Genomic DNA, 27,219 nt, shown 5'->3' on the forward strand with positions numbered 1-27,219 from the left:
TCTCCAAGAAACCAGAAGATGTGAGAAACGCAGCTGAAAGCTGCCTGAACCCAGCAGGGCAGCTATAGAGAGAGGATGTTTCTCAGACATGGCAAGCACAGAGCAGATGTGCAGGCTGGAGGCTGTGAGGGATTCACTCAACATCCATAGCAGTCTAGGCTTAGAAAAAAAATTGAAATCTAGGTTCCCAGAAAGCAGATCTGTGGCTAGATTTGAATTACATTAAAAACAGTATGTTCTCCATCATATAATTTATTTCCATAATTTTATGTTTTTGGCTTCCACTTTCTAGTATATATCTTAAAAATTAACTTTGTCTTTATTTCTGCTGAAAAACTGAGAGCAGGAGCAAAAGAGGAAGATTTTGAGCTTCTCTTCCCAAAGAACAAAAGCACTATTGCCGAATGAGGCCGAGCGCCCCCAGAGGCCAACCAGATACTATGATGGCAGCAGCAGCAGGGGATGGTTGGGCCGCTGGTATGGGGGTCACTTGTGCAGTTGTAGAGCTGGGGATAGTTTTGATTGCTGCTTTAGTCACACTTCCTAGGTTATTCCTGTGAATCACTTTCCTTTATACCTGCAATCTTGTGACCTTGTGAGTAAAGCTAGCCCTTGCTGTGTACTCCTAGCTCCTCTCTAGTCCACTGCAGAAGAATTTGTAGGAAAATAAATTTGGAATTTGGGAATCTGGCCTATGTAATATCATCTGCCCATGTGTCCTCTTTAGGTACTTCTGCTGATCAAGAGGAAAAATATGGCTTTTTAAAATGGTAACTAACTTTTCTTTAAAAAAGGATACTAAACCATGTTATCGAAATTTTGGAAAAGAAAAAAAAATACTCATTATCTCCTTGCCTTTACATGAATTATCCATATTCCTTCTGTTAGCAGTTCCATGTATTTACTTTGAGGCTTATCTACTGTGCATCAAAACCAGCATGTTAAAATAAGAATGAAATTCTAAGTGACATATGGCGAGTGAAGTTACTACTCCCCTCTGTCTTTTCTCTTATTATCAGGCACTGATCTGAGATACGGGGATCTCGGGCCTCCTTATCACTACTGACAAACAGCTGAGGCTGCTCCTGGAAGCCTGAAGGTTCCAGGGTGGCTTCCCAGATATCTGGTCCTGGTGGAGACTGGACCCATCTGAAGCTTCAGAAAAAGTTGCTGATGGGGAATTAGCAAAGCTAAGGCTGGAGAAATGACCTTAACTCAGAGGCTGGTAGAAAAGTACCTGTGTCCCTTTCTAATCAGAAGCCCAGCTTCTAGCTTGCAATAATGTGCTGCTAATTCAGGGAAGCACAGGAAAGTGAAATGAGTTTCCCAAGTCTGGAAAAAGATCTGTGATGAGAAAATGTAGTTTAATAAAGGACATGAATTCTTGAGTCTCATAGGCCTGGAGTTGAGACCTTTTTTTTGCCTCTGACAGTGCTACTTCAGGCAAGTTATTTAACCCCTCTAGGACTCAACACGCAGTATGTATACTTTAGTTAAAAAGGAAAGAAGAACCAGTTGTACTAGTTTATATCTTTGAGCAAATTAACTTTTCTGTGCCGCATTTTTACACCTAGAAAATGAACTTAATAACAGTCATTAGTTCATAATATGGCTATAAGGACTAGACAAGAACACACACAAAGCCTAGCATTTATTTCTGGCATATGGTTAGAGCTTAATAGATATCCTCTGTCCCTCAGAATCTAATGACTCCAATCACCATTGCTGCTTCCTGCCTGCTTGTTTCACATTCTCCTCATCCTAAAAACTTTCATCTTAATTTTTATTAAATGAAAGCAATATGTTTTCTCTTGATGACTTATAACATATAAAGAAGGAAACTGAATTTTTCATTAGAAAAGATATTGCCAGGACGTTTCCTGCAGAAGGTGGATCAAAAAACGTTAGAGTAGAAGGCATGGTGAATGCACAGACACCTATCCCTCACTCACTCATTCATTCATTCATCCCTCCATCCATCCATCCATTACTTCTTACTTCATTCCTATTCTGAGCCATGTGATGCCTCAGCCACTGGTTCCAGAGTATTCAAAGATGAACAATGATTCCTGTGCCAAGTGTCTCAAGGTCTAATAGAGACATGGGCATGACCATCCGCTGTTAAACCAGTCAGTGTGTTTGCATGAGATCTAGACACCCAAAGGGTTTGCCAGTATCTAAATTAGACTGGGGTCTGAGATGTTCAGGGGTGAGTTTTAAGATGAATTCAAAAAGCATTGAATACATCCTATTATAATCTGCTTTTTTCACAGTTCCTTTCTCTTTACTGTTCCTTTTCTCTCTTCCTCCTTTTCTGCCTTTTTCTCCTCCTCTTCCTTTTTCTTGTTCTACTCTCTGTGTTTTTTTTTTTTTTTTTATCTATGTCTGAGACACATGAGAAAATGAACTTCATTTTTTTTTTTTTTTTTTCTCCCCCTGCTTTGAGATACTTCTGCCACCCTCCAAGCCCCAAGGATTGATGCAGAGGAAAACAGCTTTTGGGCTTCCCCTTGAATCTTTACTACCTGGCTGTAACCTCTAGAAGAAAGGGATTTTTCTCAAATCTTGATCAACTAGGACAGCATCAAGACAATACCTGCTGTTTTGTTAATTAGCAATAGTTGACGTTTTAAGAATACGATGTTATACTGCCACCTGTGGGTTTGTTTGTGAAATTTTCTTTTGACAGGTAAAGTCTCGGCCTGAAATGTAACAAGGGTTAATGATGCATTTATTCTAACTTTCAGGGCTATTGCAGAATTCAAAATATAAGGCTATACATAACTGGATGTCAATAAACAGGACATTATTCAGTATGTGTGAAATAATCAGCAGGTGTTTTGATAGACAATGGTTCCAAACTCCCTTCTTTTTACCTGCTGAACCACTTTAGGCAAGCTAGGTAACATCTCTGTATCTTGGTGTTCTTACTTGTAAATGCATGTGTGGTTCTACTTAATAGGTCTATTTTGAGAATGAAATTCTATAACACTTGTAATAAGCCCAGCATAGTCCCTTGTACTAACTGGGGATTTAACAATAGATTTCTTGTTCTCCTTTCTTCTCCCCTTCCTCAATTCACAATGACCCAGACGAGGATAAACTATGTAATTCCATTTTAACTGAGCAGTAGGATAAATCTTTCTAAAACAATAATGATAAATGATATTCATATGGTCACTACATTATCTATTCCTAGGCATCTATTTTAGTTTTTTTTAAAATTAATAAACTTTATACTTTTCAGCAGTTTTAGGTTTACAAAAAATTAAGCGAAAGATAGAGAGTTCTGTATCTTAAGCAAAAGATACAGAGAGTTCTGTATCTTAAGCAAAAGATACAGAGTGTATACACCCTTACTGAGATCTATCTCAATCTTCCTGATTTGTTAGGTATAATTGTACTCTAGCTTTGGAAGAAAGGGTAAATAAGTGCCCATCAAATGGTTCTATATCTCCCACCTTCCCTTGCTGTTTGCCTGCTCGCTACCTTTTGATTTGCATCCAAGGTCTTCTCTGTCTCCCATGGTGGAATCAATGCCAAGACTCCTAGAAGTTTCCCAAAAGTTTTAGCAATACTGCCTCTCCTGTGACCAGAAGGTGAGAACAATGGGAAAACTCCGTAACCCTGTGGATGAATGACATGGCAATGTGCTTGCTTTTCACCTGCAGTGGGGCCTCAGTGCTGCATGGCAATCATTTTGGGCTTCTAGCGAATGTTCTCTCCTATTCTTCACAATGTCTATTTTAAACCTCCTCCATACTTCAAACCTACCAACCTACCACCTTTGCCCTCATGTTGTACAGATGACCATTCTTCCTGATTGACAGACAAAACAGTAGGTATTAAGAGAACTCTCTCAATCTCCTGCCTTCAAACCTGTAAATCCACCTGCCTCTACCACATCCTTCCCATTCCTGGTTCTTTAGGATGGAAGTTGTGTTTCTTCCTATACAAGGATTATTATTTTACCTGAGCTCTGGATCCCATAATTTTCTACCTCTTATGGGATATTATCCTATCAGTTAGTCCCTCACAGGATTGTTGAGAGTATCAGAGGAGTTAAAAGCCATAAAGAACACGGAAGAGCACCGTGTACACACTAAATCCTCAATGAATGTTAGCTATTCTTCACCATCTTCTTATTTTTTTTTTTTTTTGGATACCTTCAATCCATTTATTTTTCTACTGGAAATTTCACATCAGCATTTACACATGCCAAAAGCTTTTCCAATGAAATAAATGACTCTCCAAAGCTCTCATATATTTCTAGTAAACAAATGATTTCTTATTCCCATTCATCGCCAAGCTTCTGAAAAAGTTGGTTGTCTAGAGCATATGTCTCACACCTCGCTATCCCTTGGACCAATCCACTCCACTCATGTACTCACTACTCTACCAAATAGCTCTTCCCGGAAGTCACAAATTCTTCCATTTGGTTTAATCTGATGGCTAGTTTTTATCTTAACCTTGACTTCTCATCAGGCTTTGGCATAGTTACATACTCCCATATTTTTGAAAAGCACTTTCATTTTTTTTCTGGAAAATTGCCCTCCTGATCTTCCCCTACTTCTTGGTATCCTTTCAGCTCATTCTTTAAATGTTGCTTTTGCTCACTTTCAAGACTTCACCCTTTTATTCTTTCATCCATCCTTCCTTCCTGGGTAGTATCTTTCTTTCCAGTAGCTTTAATTGCTATTTATAGGCAGATTTTATAGAAATTATATAAATGCACACCTCTATCCCATGATTATCCTACAATTTATCCGGATATCTCGACTTTTATATCCCACAGGGTCCACAAACTCACTACACTCCAAATTGAATTCATCATACTTCCTCTAAAAGCTGATTTTACTTTTGTATTCCTTCTGTGTTCCCTAAGTTGATAAATATCATCATGCAGCCCCTGACACCTGAGAGACATTCTTAACTCTTGTATCTCCTCTTAACCATTAACAACTAATTTTGTTCTACTTCATAATTATCTTTAAAATGTGTTCATTTCTCTTCCACCTCTTCCTGCCTGGATTTCCAGTGTGGCCCCCAGACTTGTCCTATCAGTTCGTTTCTGAACAGTGGCCAGAATGTTCTCTTTACAGCACAGATCTGATCATTCTTTTCTCACCCTGTATCCCCAGCCCCAACTGAAATCTTACAATGCTCAATACCGGAGTCAAGATAAACTTCATCCACTAGCATAGCTTGCAAGATCTCTCATGATTTCATCCTTCCATTCCACCTTTGGCTTTCACAAATGTTCCCCCTACCTTGAACATTCCTCTCATTCTCCAACCTCCGTTTCCCAACACCATCCAGTTCCTTTTGCCTTTCAGATATATTCACTGGATAATTTGATTTGTCAGTCATGAAATTTGCTCTTGTCTTGAGTGTGAAATAGGGTAAAATGATTTCTGGCTTTGAACACACTTTCTGCTGAAACTATATGGGTGTATTGTGTAATGGAAAGATAAAGTTGCATTAAAGCTATGATGAATATAGAAGTTGTGCTTGCTTTTGGGTTTGTAAAATGAGTTGAATAGCAATTCAAAATAATTTTTAAGTGACCAAGTGAAATAATGAGTTACAAATTGGCATAACGTGAAAGGCTTTTGACAAAGAAAATAATACATTCCATCCTATGTATTATAAAATATTAATCTTAGCTTCATTATTTTAATGGATTCATTTCTCCTGAGTGAGAATTCAAAGAATACTCTTTGAAAAAGTAACTCTATAAATCCTTGTTATAGTTTTTCCTCCTGTTTTCTTTTATCACTTTTTTTACTTTTAGTATTAAAATAGAAAACAATTCTAAGCAAGAATTTATTTTACAAAAGACACTGTCATTTATATTTTCACATATTTATGTAGTTGCTTTGCTATATTTTTATCACTGTAACAAACTCAGGATGATGTTGTAGTTTCAAATTTATATATGATCAAGGCTGGGCATGGTGGCTCACACCTGTAATCCCAGCACTTTGGGAGGCCAAGGTAGGCAGATCACTTGAGGTCAAGACTTCAAGACCAGCGTGATTAACATGGGGAAACTCCATCTCTACTAAAAATACAAAAAATTAGCCAGGCATGGTGGTACGCGCCTGTAATCCCAGCTACTCTGGAGGGTGAGGCAGGAGAATCACTTGAACCCAGGAAGCAGAAGTTGCAGTGAGCCCAGATCATGCCACTGCACTCCAGCCTGGGCAACAGAGCGAGACTCCATCTCAAAAAAATTATATATAATCTAGGAAGGCCTATTTTTAAACTTGAAAATGGTTACTTTGGCAAGAGAGTATTGGAAACCTTCATTCTATAAACCTGCTTTAAATATGCTTTGAGAGTAGCCAATTTCCTAACGCTTGAGACACTAAGTATAGAACTGTAAGTTTGTTAAAACTAACGTGCTTATATTTCCCTTAGAGAAGATGTGGAATTTTTGCATATTTTTTCTTTTCTTCCTGTCCTAATGTCAGCAGTCCTTTCCACAGAGTTCTAAATTCAAAAATACCTCTATAGGAATGGATATGTTGAGTATGGAAAATAAATATAGAATTAAGAATCTTCTGTGTTTCATTTTGTCTTTTAATTATGTAATGTATATCTGAAAAATATTGTCTTAAAATGTGAAGATTATTCATTGCCAAAAACCAGGAAATGAAGCAAACAATAATTAGGCAGTTTTCCATGCTCACTTAAGAATTGCCTTACAGACTTACACTTTTACTAACTGTATATCCTATCCCTTGAATTCCAGGCTTTTTATACATAAGTGATGTTATTTATTCAACAAAGGTTAATTGAGCCCTTGCTGTGTGTGAATAACTCTGGTGAATGTTGGGAGAGATTTAAGTAGTTTGCCTTGTTAGTACAGATAGGTGTGATGTCTTATTCTGGATTAAGCAATGTTTGAACTGCTATGTGGCCATGAGGAATAAAAGTTAAATAATGAGTTTCACCCAAATACTGTTATTTATTTTAAATAATAAAATAAAATATTATTTTAACACTTAAGGGAAACACATGACATATTTAATATTAATATGGAGAAATTATATTTCTAGCTTTAAACTATATCTTAAGATAAACCAAGAATAAAAACACATAAAAACGTGACAAAAGACACCTATTTATTAATACAGGAAAATGGTGTCTCTTTTTCTTTATAATTAAGCATCTCTTTTTTCTCCCTTGGTTGGACCTTTGAATCTTTTCCACAGAGTACTGCTGCTTTTATAAACATTAAAAACTAAGTAGACATACAAAATTTTCTAAACGGTAGAAAATGTACGCATTTCTTCACCTCATTTTGCCTTACTGGCTCTATTATTGTATTTTATCATAGTCACTGTCTCATAATTTAAAGTATAGCAAGAGATCATTTACAGAGGAGGTTTAAACAAAAAATTTGAAAGTTTTTTTCCCCTTTCCTTCTAAATCAGAAAGAATATGGCACTCCTTTAACACAAGGTTTTCTGGTAGTCTTTGCCCATCAGAAATTTGTTTGTTCTAGGGAGCTTTAATTTAAAAAGGCTGACAGCAGGTCTGTACTTATATACTCCTGGCATTGGGCCTTCCATAGAAATGCACATTAGATATTCAACTCCTGTCTTAAGCATTCTATTCCTGTAACCTGACTTCATCCTTTTCTTTCCACTGTTGCCACTGAAACTGGAAATCACTGCAGAATACAAATCATATGATAAATATTTGGGAATTCGTCTTTGTAATTTTTCAGGACCACTGCCAAACTTCTTGCCTGGAGAGTTGTGTGAGGCTTTTCAATCTGAAACCTTTGAGCAATCCCCTTCTCTAGCCAACTGGGAAGCATCCACATAATTTAATTGTAGCAGCCCTTCAAAGGGTTTAATAAACATTTCATCTTTGACTCCGTATTTTTCTAAAGGTGCTCATTTGTTGGCCATATATTTATACTCAGTAATTTCAAACACTGGGATGCATCTTCTTTATGGAGATGCTCAAATGTGATGCATATGGTCTGAACAGCATTAGCATAAATAAAGATTGTTTCCCTAAAATTTTTAACACAATGCTGTCCTCCAATTAGTCTGATCCTACTGAAAGACGCTACCTGTGGGTTTCCTTCTTCATTTACCAGTAAGCTACTAAGTGTACCATACAAGGTCCATTTCTTGATCCTCTTGAAGGTACTATAGCAAATCACATTGTCCTTCTGGAAGACAGTCCCAGATCTAATATCTTAAATATGAGTAGAATGGGTAGGACAAGTTTTAGGCTAATTAAACATGCTCAGGTGGCTCTGGATTCTCACTTTTAGGCCTTTTGTGATTTTCTCACTGATCTTACTTTTAAGCTGAGGCACTAATATATATAAAGGAGGGTTTTGCCTGTCCTATTTTTCTGCTATAATGAATGCATTCCATCTGCCTCCTTTGGTGTTGTTAAAGTTTCTTCTACAAACTTCTCAATTCATGAAGACAAACTGAGGATGTTCAATATAAGTTATAAGGAGAAATGAATGTGGCAAAAGTGTAAACAAAGCCAGTGTTTTAAATGTGTTCATAATTGGTAGCTCTTGAAATGATGACTAAGACAAGATATTGAATGTAGGAAGGACATTTCCTGATCAAGTAGGTCAGAAGCTTTTCTCTTCATTTAGATATTGGGGCCAATGCTTTCATCCATTAAGCCAATATTCTTGTTACTTACATCCACTTTAAGGCCTGAAGCTGTATTAAGAATTATATTTATGGCTGGGCATGGTGGCTTATGCCTGTAATTCCAGCGCTTTGGGGGGCCCAGGAGGGCGAATCACCTGAGGTCAGGAGTTTGATACTAGCCTGGCCAACATAGTGAAATCATATCTCTACTGAAAATACAAAAATTAGCATGGCATTGTGGTGCGACCCTGTAATCCCAACTGCTTGGGAGGTTGAGGCAGGAGAATCATAGAGACAAAGGCTGCGGTGAGCCCAGATCGCACTATACTACACGCCAGCAGGGGCAACAAAGCAAGACTGTCTAAAAATAAATAAATAAATAATAAATAAATAAGTAAACAAATAAATAAGTAAATAAAATTAAAACCTCTGCATTCACCTGCTTGGCCTCTTTAAAACTCAATAATTTAATGTCTTTTAAAGCGATCTTTCTCACATAGAGCTTATATACCATTTCAAGGAGATTAGCATTTGTGGTTTTGGACCCTCATGTTTCCCAGTAACAGTGAAAAAGGACTGGACTTGCTGAACAGTGGCCATTAGAACATGTGTGATTAGTTTTCCAATAATGTGGCTCAGCTTACAAATACAAAAGTATTTGTCTTTATATCAACCTTAATATTTATGAGTCAAGCAGCCAATTAGGCAAATAGCTCTGATGAAATGACTCTAAAATGTTCCTAATTTTAAGCCATCTTCTGACAGTGCCTATTTAGCTTAATTAATTTTAATAACAAATATCTAGAAAGACATCTTTCCACACTGATTTCAAATTTAAAATAAAACTAGAACCATAGTTTTTGTTTGCAAATCAAAAGTAATTTTTTTTTTTACTTGTTAGCCTAGGAAGGAAGTTGGTTCACAGTTATTTGTAAGTTCTTTAAATTTTTGCATTTACAGTTTTAATAAATGGCTTCCATCAATTCTATGTCGACAAGTTACAAGTTATTTTAACATCTATTTCATTATTTATACCTATTGGAGAGTTTGAGTTTAAACTTCTGTACTGTGTATTTAACTATGTTAGTATTGTAGCTTATCGCAAATAATAAAAATGGAGTTCATGGCTGTTGTCTGATATCTTAATATTCACACTGGCCATTTTTCAAAACTAAGGTTTATTTTCTATGGCCCACATGAAAATATATCTCCAAGTGTACTGTAGCTAGCCTGCCTAACTGTTTACCAGATTACTTGCTATCTAAACATAGGACAACCTTTAATTCACGCTAAGGAAAAGAATAACATGGTTAACAAGAAAGTATGGGAGCTGAAAGAAGTAAAAAGCAATATCCTAAATAAAACACAAACACATCTATTAATAAATAATATTTTCTACTCACTTGACAATGATTAATAAATATTTTTGACATTTCTCTTTGACTTTACTGTCTACATTATTTCTTATTAATCAAATGTTCATTGGGTGTTTATTTATTCTGACTCTGGTACCTTTTTTTACTTATGACAAATAAAAGGGAGGTCCTCATTCCACAGTGAATGGAGCTGGAAAAGACATGAATTGCTGAGTATTGTCCAAGAAGATTTTGGAAACATGAATCTGTCCACCTACAAATCCATAGTGGCTTATTCCGGAAATGCTAAGAAATTCTCAATGTCATACTCAAGAATTATGAGGTAAGTAGGAGAAGCTTAAGTGATTAAAAGAACAAGGGAAACTAAAATGATCAAAAAGAAGTGAGGATATTGTCTGAGAGTCTAAAACTGTAAGGATTCAAATCTGAAAAGGCAAAGGCTGAGTGGATTTTGGACAGAAGTATATATACCATACAGTGTGTAAATACAGTAATCTCACACTTGCCCACTCAGCAAATGCTGGAATATGAGCATGAGAGAGTACCTTCTGACTCCTAAGGAGCTTAAGACGATGTGTGGTCTCCAAAGTGCAGAGGAGCTCCTTATCAGGGTGAAGAGCAGCTAAAGAAACTACTGGCCATGGAAAAAGAAATGCTAGGGTGGCACTTTGTAAATAAAAAATACTGTGATGTTTAACTTGTAGAATGATACCAGTAACCTCATTTAGCTTCCTCAGGAGATACCTAGTGTTATCTATATAAATGCAGTGAGAATGAGAGCTCCATTATGCAGGCTTAGACAGGGGTGTCCCTCTTTGATTCACAGGGTATTGTAACAGAGTGCAGTTTGCATGCCTGGACCATATAGAATAGTCTTAACTCAACAAAATGGAGAAGTGGCTTTAAAAAGTGCTCAGCAAAAGAGATGCAGATTGAAGTTAATGATGACAGCACAGGAAGAAGCAAAGCAGAAAATTATGGAGCTGCCTCTCTTCCCAGTAGGAAACTCTTCATTAGTTACATTATCAAGTAGAAATAATGGAGAGTAAGCCACATATATTAAATACTAAGGGTGTGTGCTCAACAATTCTGTTATTATAGAGATATGCAATAAAAGAAGTTGGTGGAGCACTGGCCTAGGGTCACATAACATGAAATATCAATATTCATGTTTACCAACTTTATAACCTCAAGAAATATTTAAAGTTGCCATTTTTAGTACCTCTGTGAGTTTCCCTTTCCTTCAGTGCTTTTAACTTCTCTCTCATGCTTATTGTGGAATTTAAATCTCCAGCTTGTCCAAGCTGAGGTCTTTTATCTTCAAATTTCACCTGGATGCTATTGTCCCAAACCCAAATTATATTTCAAATTATATGTAATTTTTAATTCTCCCTTAATTAGCTCTTCATCCCAAATTGATCTACATTACCATTATTCCTTTAGGAAGTGAGACAGAGAATAGTATATAAGTTAAGAGCATTGCATCTAGGTTGTCTGAATTAAAATTTCTGCTCAGCTGTGACTTTGGAAAATTTACATTTTCTTTATGAATTTTAGTCTTCTTATTTATAAAATGGGGGAACTATTGGAACTTACATCAATAAATGCATCCTGAATTTTGGGAAAACCCAGTAAAAGCACATAAAACACTGTCTGCACAGAGCAAAATGCTCAAAATAATTAGCTATTGTTACTTTTTCATCAGTGCTCAAAACGCTGGCATCATTTCTGGCCATCTCACCCACATTTTTTTACCTCCCGTTTCCAGTAAGTCACCAGGTCCTGTCTGCTCCTCTCAAAAACTACTCCTGATCTAGTCCCACAGCCACTGCCCACTCATCGTTCCAATGCAGGCTAAAGCCAAGAATCTCTGACATGGTCTTCTCTCTCTGCAGGCTCTCCTAGACTCTACCCGATTTCCACACTGGACTATATGAATCTAATTTTAGTATAGGATTTATCTTACAGACCCTCTCCTCAAAAATTTTGAGTTCTCTAATATCTATCAGAACATAATGTAAACCATGCCTTTGGCTTCAATAGTTTTTCAAAACTGGCTTTATTTTACAGACTTTCTTGGCTATTCCAGCTTGCTTTCTGTTCCACTTTTCTGAACTGGAGTATAGGTTCCACAAAATTTAGCATTCGCTCTCCATTTGTTTCCAAATCATATGTTTGTCTTTTCTTCCCAACCAGATCTTGATCCCGAAGGCAAAGAAAGTATGTGTCTCACTTTCTTTTTGTTCTCCCAAGGCACCTGGTCCTAAATGCAGTAAACAAATTATAGATACACACCGTTGATCAATTGATTAAGAGATTTTAGGATATTACAAAGTCATGGATGATATTTAAAATTGGTCATTAAGAGAAAATTGGATCTTAAGATATACTGTTGATTTTTGAGGTGGAAATCAAGAAGACAGCTACTTCTTTCTTCAATATGATGTTTAGTCTAATGCCACTGTCAAAGATTTCACAAATATCAAGTCAATTATATGAAGTACAAGAAATATAAAGAGACATAAAGCAGAGGATCTCTCAGTCATGTCTTATGTGTGTGGAAGGGTCTGTTTCACAAAAATACACACATACATATAGATAGATGGGTAGGTAGATAGATAGCAATGGAATAAAGGCTACAATAGGACTCACTTTGATCAGGACAGTAAAAGAAAAAATGGATCAATACAAGACAGTTTCTGGGTCAGATTTCACATGATATTTCCCAGGTTACATCTTTCATTTTTATCTGTAACATGCATAAATATTCAAATTTTAGCTAGTCCATGTAGTGTGTATAATGTTAGTGAATCCATTAGGCTTGGAAACTGGTTGGTAAGTGTATATTTTTGGAAAAACAAGTTATAGTTAACATACAACCATGCCAATATTTGATAGAAGTGGGCATTTTTTGTTTTACGATGAAAATGTTTCTGGTGGTACTTTATTATTCTTTTTAGTCTTTCCTTATCCCTAGTACATTTTTTAATATTAAGTTCTCTTTTCTTAATTTTCTCATTTTGTAGTATTCTGTCTGACCCTGGCCTGTATTTTACAGTGATTTTACTCCTTTTGCCCTCAAAAAACATGCCAGTGGTATTTTTTGGTTTTGCTTATTGTTGCTAATGCTATTTCATACTAAGTGGGTTGCAGGTTGTCCTGTACTTCTGAGTTAAAATTTAAATCACAGTTAAAATTTAAAAGTATTGTGCAACAGTAAGAACCATAGGTTTAGTTTATTGTATATGCCTGATTAGTGTTGCTATTACTATTAACAGGACTAATACAAATGTGGTATGATCATTTGATATATTAAGCTAAATAAACAGGTAATGACTAACTCTGCATGATGCTAACCATGATAATTTTAGGCTTCAATAAATCACATACGGTATATTTAGAAAATAAGAAATAAAAATTTGAAAGTTTAAGTAAATGAATAAGATTTATATAATGGCTCCAACTGAGAAGAAAAAAAGGTCACGAAAGAAGCATGCGCTGATTTATGGTCTTTGACAGGATTTCTCAAAGTGTGTTGCCAGAACTTAGTCCTGTAACTTGCTTGGAGAAACAAATACTCTCCATTATGTAAAAAGACCAGGAAATGCTCTATACCATATGGCTCTTTAAAACTTCTCAATCCGGATTAACCTATTATGGGCCCTAAGAAATTCTCCAGCAAAGAGATCAATTTGACAACACTGAACTCAGTATTTATCTAACTCATTTAACCACAAAGTTATTTTTCTCTCAGAAAATGTAACACCTGGCAGTCCCAGTGTTAGAAGAAACGCAGTTTGAGAAAAGCAGGTATTGGTTAAGTGCTGAAGAGGTCAGAAGAGGGAGAGACGACTTGCAATTGGGCAACACCATTCTGCAGTAGGAAAAATTTGGGTGAGATCTTGAAGCTTGAGGGAAGATGAGCAGGTGAGGCATCCCAAACAGGGAACACTGTGACTGGAAACACATAGAAAAGAGAGTACCGAGTGTTGGGAGGAATGGTTTGGAAGAACCTGCTAGGAAAGTAGAAGGTTCCTGGAAGGCAGAAGAACCATTTCTAAGATTAAAACCCTCTTTCTGGGGAAGCAGATGTTCCTATAGGAAGAAATGGGGAAATGGGCTTTAACACTGTGAAATCCATGCCACTAGTGAAGTGATTAGCAAATGATATGTTCTAATTTCCCTTCATTGATATCCTTTTTAAAATGCTTATTTGATCAGGAAAGTTATTGCTTAATTAAAACTTGAATGGTGCAGGCCAATGCTGTTAAAAAGAAATGTAATGAGTCCAACAGAAATATATATGAGCTAGTTATAATTTTATAATATAAAATGCCTGATGTACTTTTAAATTTCCTACTAGTAACATCAAAAAAGTAAAAAGCAAAAAGTAAAATTAATTTAACAATGTATTTTATTTAACTCAATTTAGTCAAAACATTATTTCAGTATGTAATCAGTATCAAAATTAAACTTAGTTGGCTTTTTTTGGGGGATGAGCCTTCAACCTAGAGTTTGTATTTTACACTTACAACACATCTCAGCTCAGATTAGCCATATTTCAAGTGCTTGATCACCATGTGCCTCATACTACCATATTGGACAGCACAAGTCTACACATTAGCATAAATCAGCTGGGTAAAGCAGGGTAGATTTGGGTGGTTTTCTAATAGCTTTCGCCATGATCAGAAGTTCCAAATTATTTAAAATTAAATGAGTAAGGCATACTTGCTTTGCCAGTTTCTGAAACTTATGTTTCCATTTATTTTGGTTGAATTAAAAATAGCAAATTATAGGTTAAAAGGGATAAGCTTCACTTTTGACTTCAAATCAGCCAATTAATATAAATAAATGATGACCATCAAGCTCTCTCTGGCCTGTTAATGAGTTAACAGTCAGTGCATTTCTGACACTGAAACAAGAAGGCTCTATTGCAGATGCCAGTTGACTAGTAACCATGTACATGTTCTAAGAAACTATTTTTTAGATTTTTAAAATTTTAAATGATTCCTCCTGCTGGTGCAGTCTCTTCACACTTCATCACATTTCTAAATAAGCAATCATATAACAAGTGAAGATTTTATGTCCTGAAGGCATTATATCAATACTTACCAAATGCTTCTACTTAAAATACAAAGCAGTTTTATTCACACTTCCCATTTTTGAATCCTCTAAGGCCGTTTTGGGAGAGGAGAAACTAGAAGCCTGCTGTTCAGTTTTTGTTTCCTACAAGTTTTCTTTACTGAGAGCTTGCACGTTTCTTGTTAAGTTTCCAAAGCACATTTAATACACATTAGAATCTGAGTAAATATGGTACATTCTGTAAATGGAAGCTCTGGAAAACTGCTGCTTTCATATGGAAGAGAATACCATGGCAACTGCTGTGCTTCTGTGAAGAGAGCTCTGCTTGATCAACGTGGATGTGGATTAGGAATGGAAAATATCCAACAACACAGCATCCTCTTTGAAAGTTCATGGCTTTATTCCAGAGTCCCCGAACCTTGGCACTATTAACTTATTGGGCTAGATAATTCTTGGAGTAGGGTCTGTCCTTTGCATTGCAGGATGTTTAGCAGCTTCTCCAGCCTCCACTCACTAGATGCCAGTAGCAGCTCTCCCTACCCCCAACCCAGGTCATTAAAAATAAAAAAATGTCTCTAGACATTGCCAGACATCTCCTAGGAGACAAGATCATTCTCAATTGAAAGGCATTGCTTATGCCTGTAATCCCAGAAATTTGGCAGGCCGAGGCGGGAGGATCACTTGAGGTCAGGAGTTTGAGACCAACCTGGCCAATGTGGTGAAAACCCATCTCTGCTAATAATACACAAATTAGCCAGTTGTGGTGGCACATGCCCCTGTAATCCTTGCTATTTGGGAGGTCAAGGCTTGATCACTTGCAGGCCAGTGGTGGGGGCTGGCAGAGGGTGCAGTGAACGGAGATCACACCATTGCACTGCAGTCCGGGCAACAGAGTGAGACTGCATTTCAGAAAAAAAAAGAAAGTCTGAAGAAAATTTATTTAAAATTATAGCATGAGCTTTAATCTCAGAGTACAAATGTATTAATAATAAGCTATACTACATTTGCTTTTTAAAGTAACTTGTAGCCTTAGGAAAAGGTATTAGAGTCATATGAGATTCTCTTGTAACCCACCTTCTCAATCTCAATGCTTTTGTTTTAGCTTGTCATCTAATTTAAATATTCTGCCTCGTTTTTACATGGAATTGGCATACCAAAATGAAAGGCCAACTTTCATACAAAATTAATTATTACATAAAACAGAGAGTGAAAAGATGTAGCAGCTTGAACCAACTTAACTATATTTCAAGGATGTTTACTAAAATTGTTTTTGTAATGACCTGTACTCCCTAAAAATAAACACGAAGGACACTAAAACACCACTGCCATCAATTTGGTAGTTTTCAGTAGTGCCACAAAGAAAATGCAGTAATCTGTGTTTTAAATGGTATCTAAAACCTCTCCTATCACATAAAATATTGTGTTTAAATAGAATGTTTCAAAGTAAAATTTACATTTCTTGTTTATTTTTTATTGTTTTGTTGTTGTTGTTTGAGACAGAATCTTGCTCTATTGCTCAGAGTGCAGTGTAACGATCACAACTCATTTCAGACTTGACCTCCTCGTCTCAAGCAATCCTCCCACCTTAGGCTCCCAAAGTGTTGGGATTACAGGCTTTTTTGTTGTTGTGGTTTATTTGTTTTGTTTTTTTTTTAAAACCAAACCAGATTAAAAACAACTTAGTCCTGACTATTGTTTGTCATGTAAAACATTTGAACAGTTTAAGTAGAAGCACATTCCATACTTTAAAGCTTATTAGTGTATAAAATGACAGAAGTCAAGTTCATTCTGTATGTTTTACTGTTTCCTGAGCAACTCTTAGTGAGAGCTGACATGACACCACAAGGCTTGTAATTAGAGGAGGCTAATGGACTTTTTGGCAAAAAAGTAGAGTCTTGTCATATTTTCCTTTAAATTAAGCAAACACAAGTATTCAAGTTGGGAATAAGGGAGAGAGAGAGGGAAGGAAGAAGGGGGGGAGAGAGAGAGAGGGAGGGAGAGAGAGAGGGAGAGAGAGAGAGAGCGAGAGAGAGACTTTCAATAGTGTAGGAATTTCCAGTTAAGGTCTGAGATTTAAAGTGAAATGCTAGGTGTGGATCTGCTGTTTCCTTGGTTCTCACATCTTACTGAACCATATGTGTTGCTAATGTTTAAAGATCCAACTATTTTTATTTTAAGATTCTAATTATAAATCAACAACTTCATTTGGCATTTAAAGAAAATTGACCTGTTCTGATGCTAGAAGAAAATTGGCTAGGTTACTTAATGGGCAATTTAAAATATTTCAAACCTATTTTAATTATATCACCATGACCTGATTTCCTTAAAACCTAAACCAACATGTAGTATGAGTCTTCCACCTTTGTCTGTCTGTATGTATGTGTACTACGGAGAGTAGGGGTTAAGGAGTGATTTTCAGGGGATGTCACCACACAATTTTCCAACAAGAAAAATGAAACCTGAAAACATATTATTCACGGTATCACTAAAAATGGCAAAATAGTATCCTACTGTTTCAGATCATTGATGGCAAAGATAAATATATTTCAGAGCATCTTAGGATGAACACTGAATGGTAAATGTTTTATTTTCAAACTTGACAGTCCTTCAAAGGAGTCTCAGTGAAAAAGATTGGGCTAGTAACTCAAGCTCAATAACTTAAAACTTAAAATTCCTCTTAATTTGTATGATGTATATTTTATGAACATTAGTAAACATGAGTATTTAATTCAATCATGTTAAATTTTACATACAAATAAATTGAAATTCATCCACGTCAAATTTTTAAGTGCCTATGAAAGAGGAGACATTGAAAACAGCAAAAATTTTACTAGACTGATAATTTACATTTATTTATCTGACACTGAATTGCTTTAAAAAGCAACTGATTTATGAGTTTGGAGGTATTTATTGTCTCTGTCACAAATACTTGTAAAATCTGACAGAATAGATTACATGTATGAGTATTATAATATAAAACATATCAACATGTTGAAGTTTAGCTGGCACAGCATCTTATTGTCATTTGTGATTCAATCCTATGTCAGGTTTGGTTCAAACACTGTATGTTTTAATACCTGGAGTGCAAATAAAAAAAGTGTGGATTCACTTATGCCAATTAAAAGCTTCCTTGGGTTGATTCTTTCCCTTCCCCACTTCTCTTCTCCAACTTGTCCAAAGAAAAGTTGATTCAGCTAGAAGCTACTATTTCATAATAGAGAAGAATGCATTCGGAAACCATCATTCTCAGCAAACTGACACAAGAACAGAAAATCAAACACCGCATGTTCTCACTCATAGGCGGGTGTTGAACAATGAGAACACATGGACACAGGGAGGGGAGAATCACACACTGGGGTCTGTTGAGGGAAAATAGGAGAGGGGTAGGGGAGAGATAACATGGGGAGACATGCCAGATATAGGTGATGGGGAGGAAGGCAGCAAATCACGTTGCCATGTGGGTACCNGGAACTAGGGGAGGAACAGCAGGGGGTGGGGAGTTGGGGAGAGATAGCATGGGGGAAATGCCAGATATAGGTGATGGGGAGGAAGGCAGCAAATCACACTGCCATGTGTGTACCTATGCAACAATCTTGCATGTCCTTCACATGTACCCCAAAACCTAAAATGCGATAAAAAAGAATGCATTCATTGATTTTATAATTCCCATACAATGCACATTTATTTGTTAGTTTAAATAAATGTTTATTCCTTGATTACAACTGTCTTTGTTCGAGTAAAATTGACAAAACCTGGATCCTAGCTACCTATGTAAAATAGAAAATCCACACATGTGTGATCAGTGGAGGCACTTTAATCCTTCAAAAACTGATGAATGCTCATCATAGTCACATTTATTTTTAGTATAAATGTAGAGGTTTTAGCAGGCTTAGGTCAAAGAAAGAAAGATCAGTAATGGTAACAGAATTAAGAGCAGAACCTAATAATAAATTAATTTTCATGATGTAGAAATTACCCTCTGTTTTATTATTCTTTTATTAGCTGTTTCCAACATACATATGTCTGCATCCACATACCAAGCTGAATACTAAGCAGTTTAAATTCTGCTTTAAAAATTTAACAATTACACTTTGCATATTCATAAAAAGAAAATTTGGAAAAATAAGTTTTTAATACTATTGCCTTATATATTTAGTTTTACAACTCATTTTCATGTATACTCGCTCATTTAAGTTCTAAATACCTCCTGACATTTACTATGATGTTGTTCCTATAAGACTGTTTTGATAAGGCTATTGGTAATAATTTATGTTTTTGTAAGTATTACTGAATGAAGATATAAATGGCTTTCCACTTCCATAATTTATCTTTCATTGTTGTTTAAATATAAGACCTTTGAACAAAATTTTAAAGTAAAGAGAATTTGCTTTATTTCTACCAGGATATGAGTTTTTACCAAACAGTCCTGATTCCTTCCTTTCTTTTTTTCCCTCTCCATCTCCCTTCATTTCTTACACTTATAATAGAACTCTAAGAGTATAATTTTATTGCTTTCTCTAAAAAAATAAGAGAGAGGGAATGAGGGAGAGGTAGAAATATAGTTAGAGTGGAAAAGAAAGAGAGAGAGAGAGAGGGAGAGAGAGAGAGAGAGAGAGCGAGACACTGCTTTTGCTTTATGTGGGCATCAAAGGGAACCTTAATACAGAATTTTTTCTCTTTGTGCTAAAGGGATAAAAAATGGGTTCTTTTTAAAAGACAGAGTCAACACCTCTCAAATTATGAATCTTCTAGATGAAGCTACTTGCTATTTCCAATTTATAGCATGGTAACTGGTTATGAAAATGCTGATTTCAAATATGTAATGTTGATTTTCTACCTCATAATAATTCTTTTGGAAAGAATAAACTCAAATTTGCATGGAAAAAACATTTATTTATGTCAAAATCATTAAATTCAAGACAAATCTAATTTCAGTGTTTCCAATTTTTTTTCCCCTTATTATAGGTGTGGCATAGTGTTTTCTTAAAAAGAGAGTAAGGCTATTTGAGTGCATATTTCATAAGCTTCTTATTCATTATTCATGCCATTAGAGATAGAAGAAGTATATACACATGGGGCACTTTGTCAGATGTGTCCTCTGAGAAGTACACTCAGCCTAAACCTCAAAGAATCTTTTTCAGTGCGGGCTGGAGGGAAGCTCAGTGAGGATGGCAGATGGCCCTCCTCAGATATATTCCTATACTGCAATTTAATTTTTGGCCACATGAATGAGGCCAACAGCACCTTACCCTAAAAGACTTTGAGTGATTAAAGCATTTGAAATGTTTCAAACTAGTGTTATTCCATGTGTTTCAGAAACACTATTTTCTGAAATATGAAAATCAATCACAAATTCAATTTTGGTACAATTCATATCACTTTTTAAAATTGGATTTAGGCTTCTTGCAACAAGGTACAACTGATTTAGGCCTATGACTGAATTAATATGCACAAAAGATGCTGCAATACTTTGTAAATATTTAATTATAAAAATGAAGATGGCGTGTTTCTCCCTACTTGAATTAAAAATGAGTTATTAGTGTAAACCTTTTTGAAAAACTCATTTATGAAGTCAAAATGAACTAATAAATTGGGTGGTAAAATGCACTATGTAATTTAAAAGTTGGGGGTGGCTGGCAAGGTGACTGAATAAAAACAGATTTGGTCTGCAGCTCCCAGTAAGATCATCGCAGAAGGTGGGTGATTTCTGCATTTCCAGCTGAGGTATCTGGCTCATTTTATTGAGACTGGTTAGACAGTGGGTGCAGCTCACAGAAGGTGAGCCAAAGCAGGGTGGAACATCACCTCACCTGGAAAGCACAAGGGGTTGAGTAACTCCCTCTTCTAGCCAAGGGAAGCCACAAGGGACTGTGTCTTGAGAAACATTGCATTCTGGCCTAGATACTATGCTTTTTCCACAGTATTCACAACCCATAGACCAGGAGATTCCCTAGGTGCCTATACCGCCAGGGCCCTAGGTTTCAAGCACAAAACTGAGTAGCCATTTGGGCAAACACAAAGCTAGCTGCAGGAGATTTTTTTTCATACCCCAGTGGTGCTTGGAATGCCAGTGAGACAGAACCATTCCCTCCCCTGGAAAAGGGGCTGAAGACAGGGAACCAAGTGGTCTAGCTCAGCAGATCCCACCCCTATAGAGCCCAGCATGCTAAGATCCACTGTCTTGAAATTCTTGCTGCCAGCACAGCAGTCTGAAGTTGACCTGGGATGCTCAAGCTTGATGGGGGGAGGGATGTAGCCATTACTGAGGCTTGAGTAGGTGGTTTTCCCCTCACAGTGTAAACAAAGTCACCAGGAAGTTTGAAATGGGCAGAGCCCACCACAGCACTGCAAAGCTGCTGTAGCAAGGCTGCCTCTCTAGATTCCTTCTCTCTGGGCAGGGCATCTCTGAAAGGCAGAAGTCCCAGTCAGGAGCTTATAGATAAAACTCCCAACTCCCTGGGAGTTGGAAGCACCTGGGGGAAGTGGCAGTTTTGGGCACAGCTTCACAGACTTAAATGTTCCTGCCTGCCAGTTCTGAAGAGAGCAGAGGATCTCCCAGCATATTGCTCGAGTTCTGCTAAGGGACAGACTGCCTCCTCAAATGGGTCCCTGACCCCTGTGCCTCCTGACTGGGAGATACCTCCCAGCAGGTGTCAACAGACACCTACCTACCTACAGGAGAGCTCTGGCTGGTATCTGGTGGGTGGCCCTCGGACAAAGTTTTCAGAGGAAGGAACAGGCAGCAATCTTTGCTGTTCTGCAGGCTCTGTTGGTGATACCCAAGCACAAAAGGTCTGGAATGGACCTCCAGCAAACTTGAGCAGACCTGTAGCAGAGGGGCCTGTTAGAAGGAAAACTAACAAACAGAAAGGAATAACATCAACATCAACAAAACAGACATCCACACATAAACCACATTAGAAGGTCATCACATCAAAGACCAAAGGTAGATAAATCTGGGAAGATGAGAAAAAATCAGAGCAAAAAGGCTGAAAATTCCAAAAACCAGCATGCCTCTTCTCCTCCAAAAGTTCACAACTCCTTGTCAGCAAGGGAACAAAACTGGGTGGAGAATGAGTTTGATGAACTGACAGGAGTAGGCTTCAGAAGGTGGGTAATAACAAACTCTTCCAAGCTAAGGGAGCATGTTCTAACCCAATGCAAGGAACCTAAGAACTTTGAAGAAAGGTCAGATGAATTGCTCATTAGAATAAACAGTTTAGAGAAGGACATATATGGCCTGACACAACTGAAAAACACAGCATGAGAACTTCTTGAAGCATACACAATTATCAATTGCTGAATCAATCAAGTGGAAGAGTGGAAGAAAGGATATCAGACATTGAAGATCAACTTAAGGAAATAAAGCATGAAGACAAGATTAGAGATAAAGAATGAAAAGGAACAAACAAAGCCTCCAGGAAATATGGGACTATGTGAAAAGACCAAACCTACATTTGATTGGTGTACCTGAAAGTGACGGGGAGAATGGAGCCAATTTGAAAAACACTCTTCAGGATATTATCCAGGAGAACATCCCCAAACTAGCTAGACAGGCCAACATTCAAATTCAGGAAATACAGAGAACACCAGCAAGATACCCCTCAAGAAAAGCAACCCCAAGACACATAATCATCAGATTCGCCAAGGTTGAAATGAAGGAAAAAACGTTAAGAGAAGATGGAGAGAAAGGTCGGGTTACTCACAAAGGAAAGCCCATCAGACTCACAGCAGATCTCTTGGCAGAAACTCTACAAGGCAGAAGAAAGTAGGGGCCAATATTCAACATTCTTAAAGAAACTTATTTTCAACCAGAAATTCATATCTAGCCAAACTAAGCTTTGTAAGTGAAGCAGAAATAAAATTATTTACTGACAAGCAAATGCTGAGAGATTTTGTCACCACCAGGCCTGCTTTACAAGAACTCCTGAAGGAAACACTAAATATGGAAAGGAAAAACCAGTACCAGCCACTGCAAAAACATACCAAATTGTAAAGACCATCAACACTATGAAGAAACTGCATCAACTAGCGGGCAATATAACCAGCTAACATCATAATGACAGGATCAAATCTACACATAACAATATTAACCTTAAATGTAAATGGTATACATGCACCAATTAAAAGACACAGACTGGAAAATTGGATAGAGTCAAGACCAATCGGTGTGCTGTATTCAGGAGACCCATTTCACATGCAAAGACACACACAGCCTCAAAATAAAGGGATGCAGGAATATTTACCAAATAAATGTAAAACAAAGAAAAAAAGCAGGGGTTGTAATCCTAGTCTCTGATAAAACAAACATTAAACCAACAGAGATCAAAAAAGACAAAGAAGGGCATTATTACATAATGATAAAGGGATCAACGCAAGACGAAGAGATAACTATCCTAAATATATATGCACCCAGTAGAAGAGCACCCAGATTCGAAGTAAGTTCTTAGAGACCTACAAAGAGACTTAGACTCCCACACAATAAAACTGGGAGACTTTAAAACCCCACTGTCAATATTAGATCAACAAGACAGCAAATTAACAAGAATATTCAGGACTTGAACTCAGCTCTGGACCAAGTGGACCTAATAGATATCTACAGAACTCTTCACCCCAAATCAACAGAATACACATTTTTCTCAGTACCACATTGCACTTATTCTAAAATTGACCACATAATTGGAAGTGAAACACTCCTCAGAAAATGCAAAAGAACAGAAATAATACCAACAGTCTCTCAGACCACAGTGCAATCAAATTAGAACTCAAGATAAATAACATAGTACCTCATATAGATGTCTGGGGGTGGAGTGGATGAGCAGTTTCAAATAACTTCTAAAATCATGCAGGAAGACAATTCTTTCTAAGGCAGAGGTTCTCAACCTTGATAAATCTTAGAATTATCAGAAGACATTTAAAAAATATTGACGCATGGAGGCCACCATGTGATTCTGTCAGGGGCGTTTGAACTAGAGCAACTCCATCTTGAACAGGGGCTGGGTAAAATAAGGCTGAGACATATTGGGCTGCGTTCCCAGGAGGTTAGGCATTCCAAGTCACAGGTTGGAGGTTGGCACAAGATACAGGTCACAAAGACCTCCTGATAAAACAGGATGGGGTAAAGAATCTGATGTAAACCCACCAAAACCAAGATGATGACGGAAGTGACCTCTGGTCATCCTTATTGCTCATTAAATGCTAATTATAATTCATTGGCATGCTAAAAGACACTCCTACCAGTGCCAATATAAGGAAGTTACCCTATATGGTCTAAAAAGAAGGAGGAACCCTAAATTCTGGGACTTGCCCACCCCTTTCCCAGAAAACTTATGAATGATCTACCCCTTGTTTAGCATGTAAGCAAGAAATAGCCATAAAAATAGCCAATGAGTAGCTCATGCTGCTGCTCTGCCTATGGAGTAGCCATTCCTTTGTTTCTTTACTTCTCTAATAAACTTGCTTTCACTTTATGAATTCACCTTGAATTCTTTCTTGTGCAAGATCCAAGAACCCTCCCTTGGGCTCTGGATTGGGACCCCTTTCCGGTAACATCTTCCAACGTGCAGTTAAGGTTGGAAAACATTGCTCTTAGTTTGTCCGCACAGTAATAGCACTATTCTTATGTAATTGCTTTGCTATTACACCTAAGTGACTTCAAATAAAGTGAGGTTTGGGGCATCAGGTAGGTGTGAGGAATTAAGGATAGCACAGGTAAGACAACTCTCCATGTTATTAGGAATGAGATGACTCTAACAGTAACAACAATTACCATAATTTCAGGATAGATTTCTGGATTCCTGCAGAAACATTGTAAGTCTTGCTAGAGAGAAATCTGCCTTTAGAGCATTGGCCAACAATCTTTCCCCTCTTGCTGAGGTGGGAGTTTAGCTGGTACCCACTTAATGCCAACTGGATTGAAGCCAATAAGAAAAACAGCTGTATTTAAATCCAGTTTCACATGCAAGAGTCTCCAAGTTGTAAACTAAGCTATTACCTTCATGGTAGCTATTTTTGAAAATGTACACAGTTGATAGTTTAGCAATAAATAATACAACACATTTACTTAAGAGCAGATATGACACTTCAATCCTAATCTGTGAAAGCTCCCAACCAGGAGAACATGTATAAATTCTCATATACTACAGAAGTATTCAATTTGTAGAACTGCAAAAAAACTAGCATATGACATTCAAATTAATTCAATTTAAAATGATTCTAGATCAAGAGCACTAATTTTCAGTTACATTCTAGAGCTAAGCCTGCAGTAGAAAATTATTATATAATCTTTAATAAACTCTAAATAGAAACTAATTGAAACTTCTTTACTTAACTACTGTCAACCTGTCAAGTGTGGAAATGGCAGCATGCTACTATATTTAGCAGCTCTCTCCTGGTCAGTCAGATCAGAGTGACTCAGTGAAGAACCCACAGAAATTAGTTTTGTATGGTTTGATAAAAGCAAAACAGCTTTCTACACTAATGACAAATTAGTGATAATTTTATAATGCATAATTTATAATTTCTTTGCAGGAATCATAAGTCAGACAATACAAATTCTTTGCTATTTAAATGCTCACTTGAAAACTTAAATTTTCTCCTGATCCTTTCTAACTCCAAAACTAGGCTAATTTGGAATATCAGCAACATTTTACAAAATGTGATTTAGTTAATCACATGTTCCTTAAGATTTTTATGACAAATCTTTAGCAAGAATATAACCCCTTAGCAAAACAAATATACCTGTCTTACCAAAACAAACAAACTTACCTCTTGGGAAGAAATGATTAAAAATTACTGTCTCCATCAAATAGGAAGAACTACATAAGGTTTCAGTTCTGGAGGCAAGGACTGGAGACTTGTTCAAACTAACGCAAGAGTCAAATGGCTGTCCCTAATCTTTAAAGGGAAACCAGAAAACTCTGCACTACTGTGTATTGCTTCCGGGTACCTCCCTTTGTTCTAAGTAGAATGCTAACGCTAAAATTGCAGTTTGCATTCCTGCTTACTCAGAACACTGATGCAGTCTGACAAAGCTTCCAGCTTAAATATCCTGAGTGGGGGAAATAGTCCCAGAAGGTGGTATTTCCCTTGTGGGCTAGTAAAACAAGCAACACGAATGTGTAAATTTGAACAGCTGGAAGTTTGTGATCACATTAATGTTACCTGATCTAATTTGTAACATATATTAGAGACATTGAGGAAAGAAATGTTTCACTTCTTGTGAATGTCCATTAAGGAAGTCAAGAGTGTGTCTGAATGTTTTCACCTCTTACTTTTCCTTAGTGTGCAAAATTTTCATTGGTGTACATGAAAACAGCTAGTATAAAAAGAGAAGGAAATTCCTTAGGGCAGTGAAATATAGATTAAAACTAGTATAATGGGATGAAAAATATGAAAAAGTGATTGTACAAAGGAAATATAAAGCAGGGATTGCTATGTAAACTCAAATTTTTAAAAACAAATTTAAGGTGTTTTATGTGCTATCTCATCCTTTCTCCTAGGGTCAAATGATGAAGTTCATTTTCTTCTTTTTATATATGATAATTGGATAACAGAATACATAATTCAATAACTGGGAAAAAAGTATTCTGGAGCAAGTGATCAAGTGATCACACATTTAATTTACTATAAGACTCTAGATATTTACTGATATATACAAGATTGGAAAGCATATCAATAATATGTCAGTCACTTCATGATATAGTTTGGCTGTGTCCCCACCTGAACCTGATCTTGAATTGTAGTTCCCATAAACTCCACATGTCATGGGAGGGACCTGGTGGGAAGTAATTGAATCATGGTGTATGTTACCTCCATGTTGTTTTTGTGATATTGAGTGAGTTCTCAGGAGATGGTTTTATATGGGGATTTTCCCCTTTTTGCTTGGCACTTCTTACTGCTGCCATGTGAAGAAGGACATGTTTGCTTCCCCTTCCACCATGATTATAAGTTTCCTGAGGTTTCCCCAGCCATGTGAAACTGTGGGTTAATTAAACTTGTTTCCTTTATAAATTACTCAGTGTCAGGTATGTCTTTATTAACAGCATGAGAATGAACTAATACAGTAAATTGGTACCACGAGGGGGTGCTGCTATAAGGATACCTGAAAATGTGGTAGC

The 27,219-nt window shown here is 36.8% G+C and overlaps 1 protein-coding gene and 1 long non-coding RNA gene across 5 annotated transcripts in view; both read right to left on the bottom strand.

Moving 5' to 3' along the window:
- Positions 1 to 27,219, bottom strand: part of SYBU (syntabulin) — a 113,803-nt gene that overhangs the window by 76,798 nt on the left and 9,786 nt on the right. The window lies entirely within an intron of this gene.
- LOC119468647 lies at positions 12,059 to 26,047 on the bottom strand. Its single transcript, XR_005197383.1, has 2 exons — positions 25,868 to 26,047; positions 12,059 to 12,281 (listed from the first exon to the last, which is right to left on the bottom strand). It is a non-coding gene; the product is annotated as an uncharacterized LOC119468647 (long non-coding RNA).

Source organism: Cebus imitator, unplaced genomic scaffold, assembly GCF_001604975.1.
Source record: "Cebus imitator isolate Cc_AM_T3 unplaced genomic scaffold, Cebus_imitator-1.0 Scaffold465, whole genome shotgun sequence".
NCBI classification, from domain to species: domain Eukaryota; kingdom Metazoa; phylum Chordata; class Mammalia; order Primates; family Cebidae; genus Cebus; species Cebus imitator.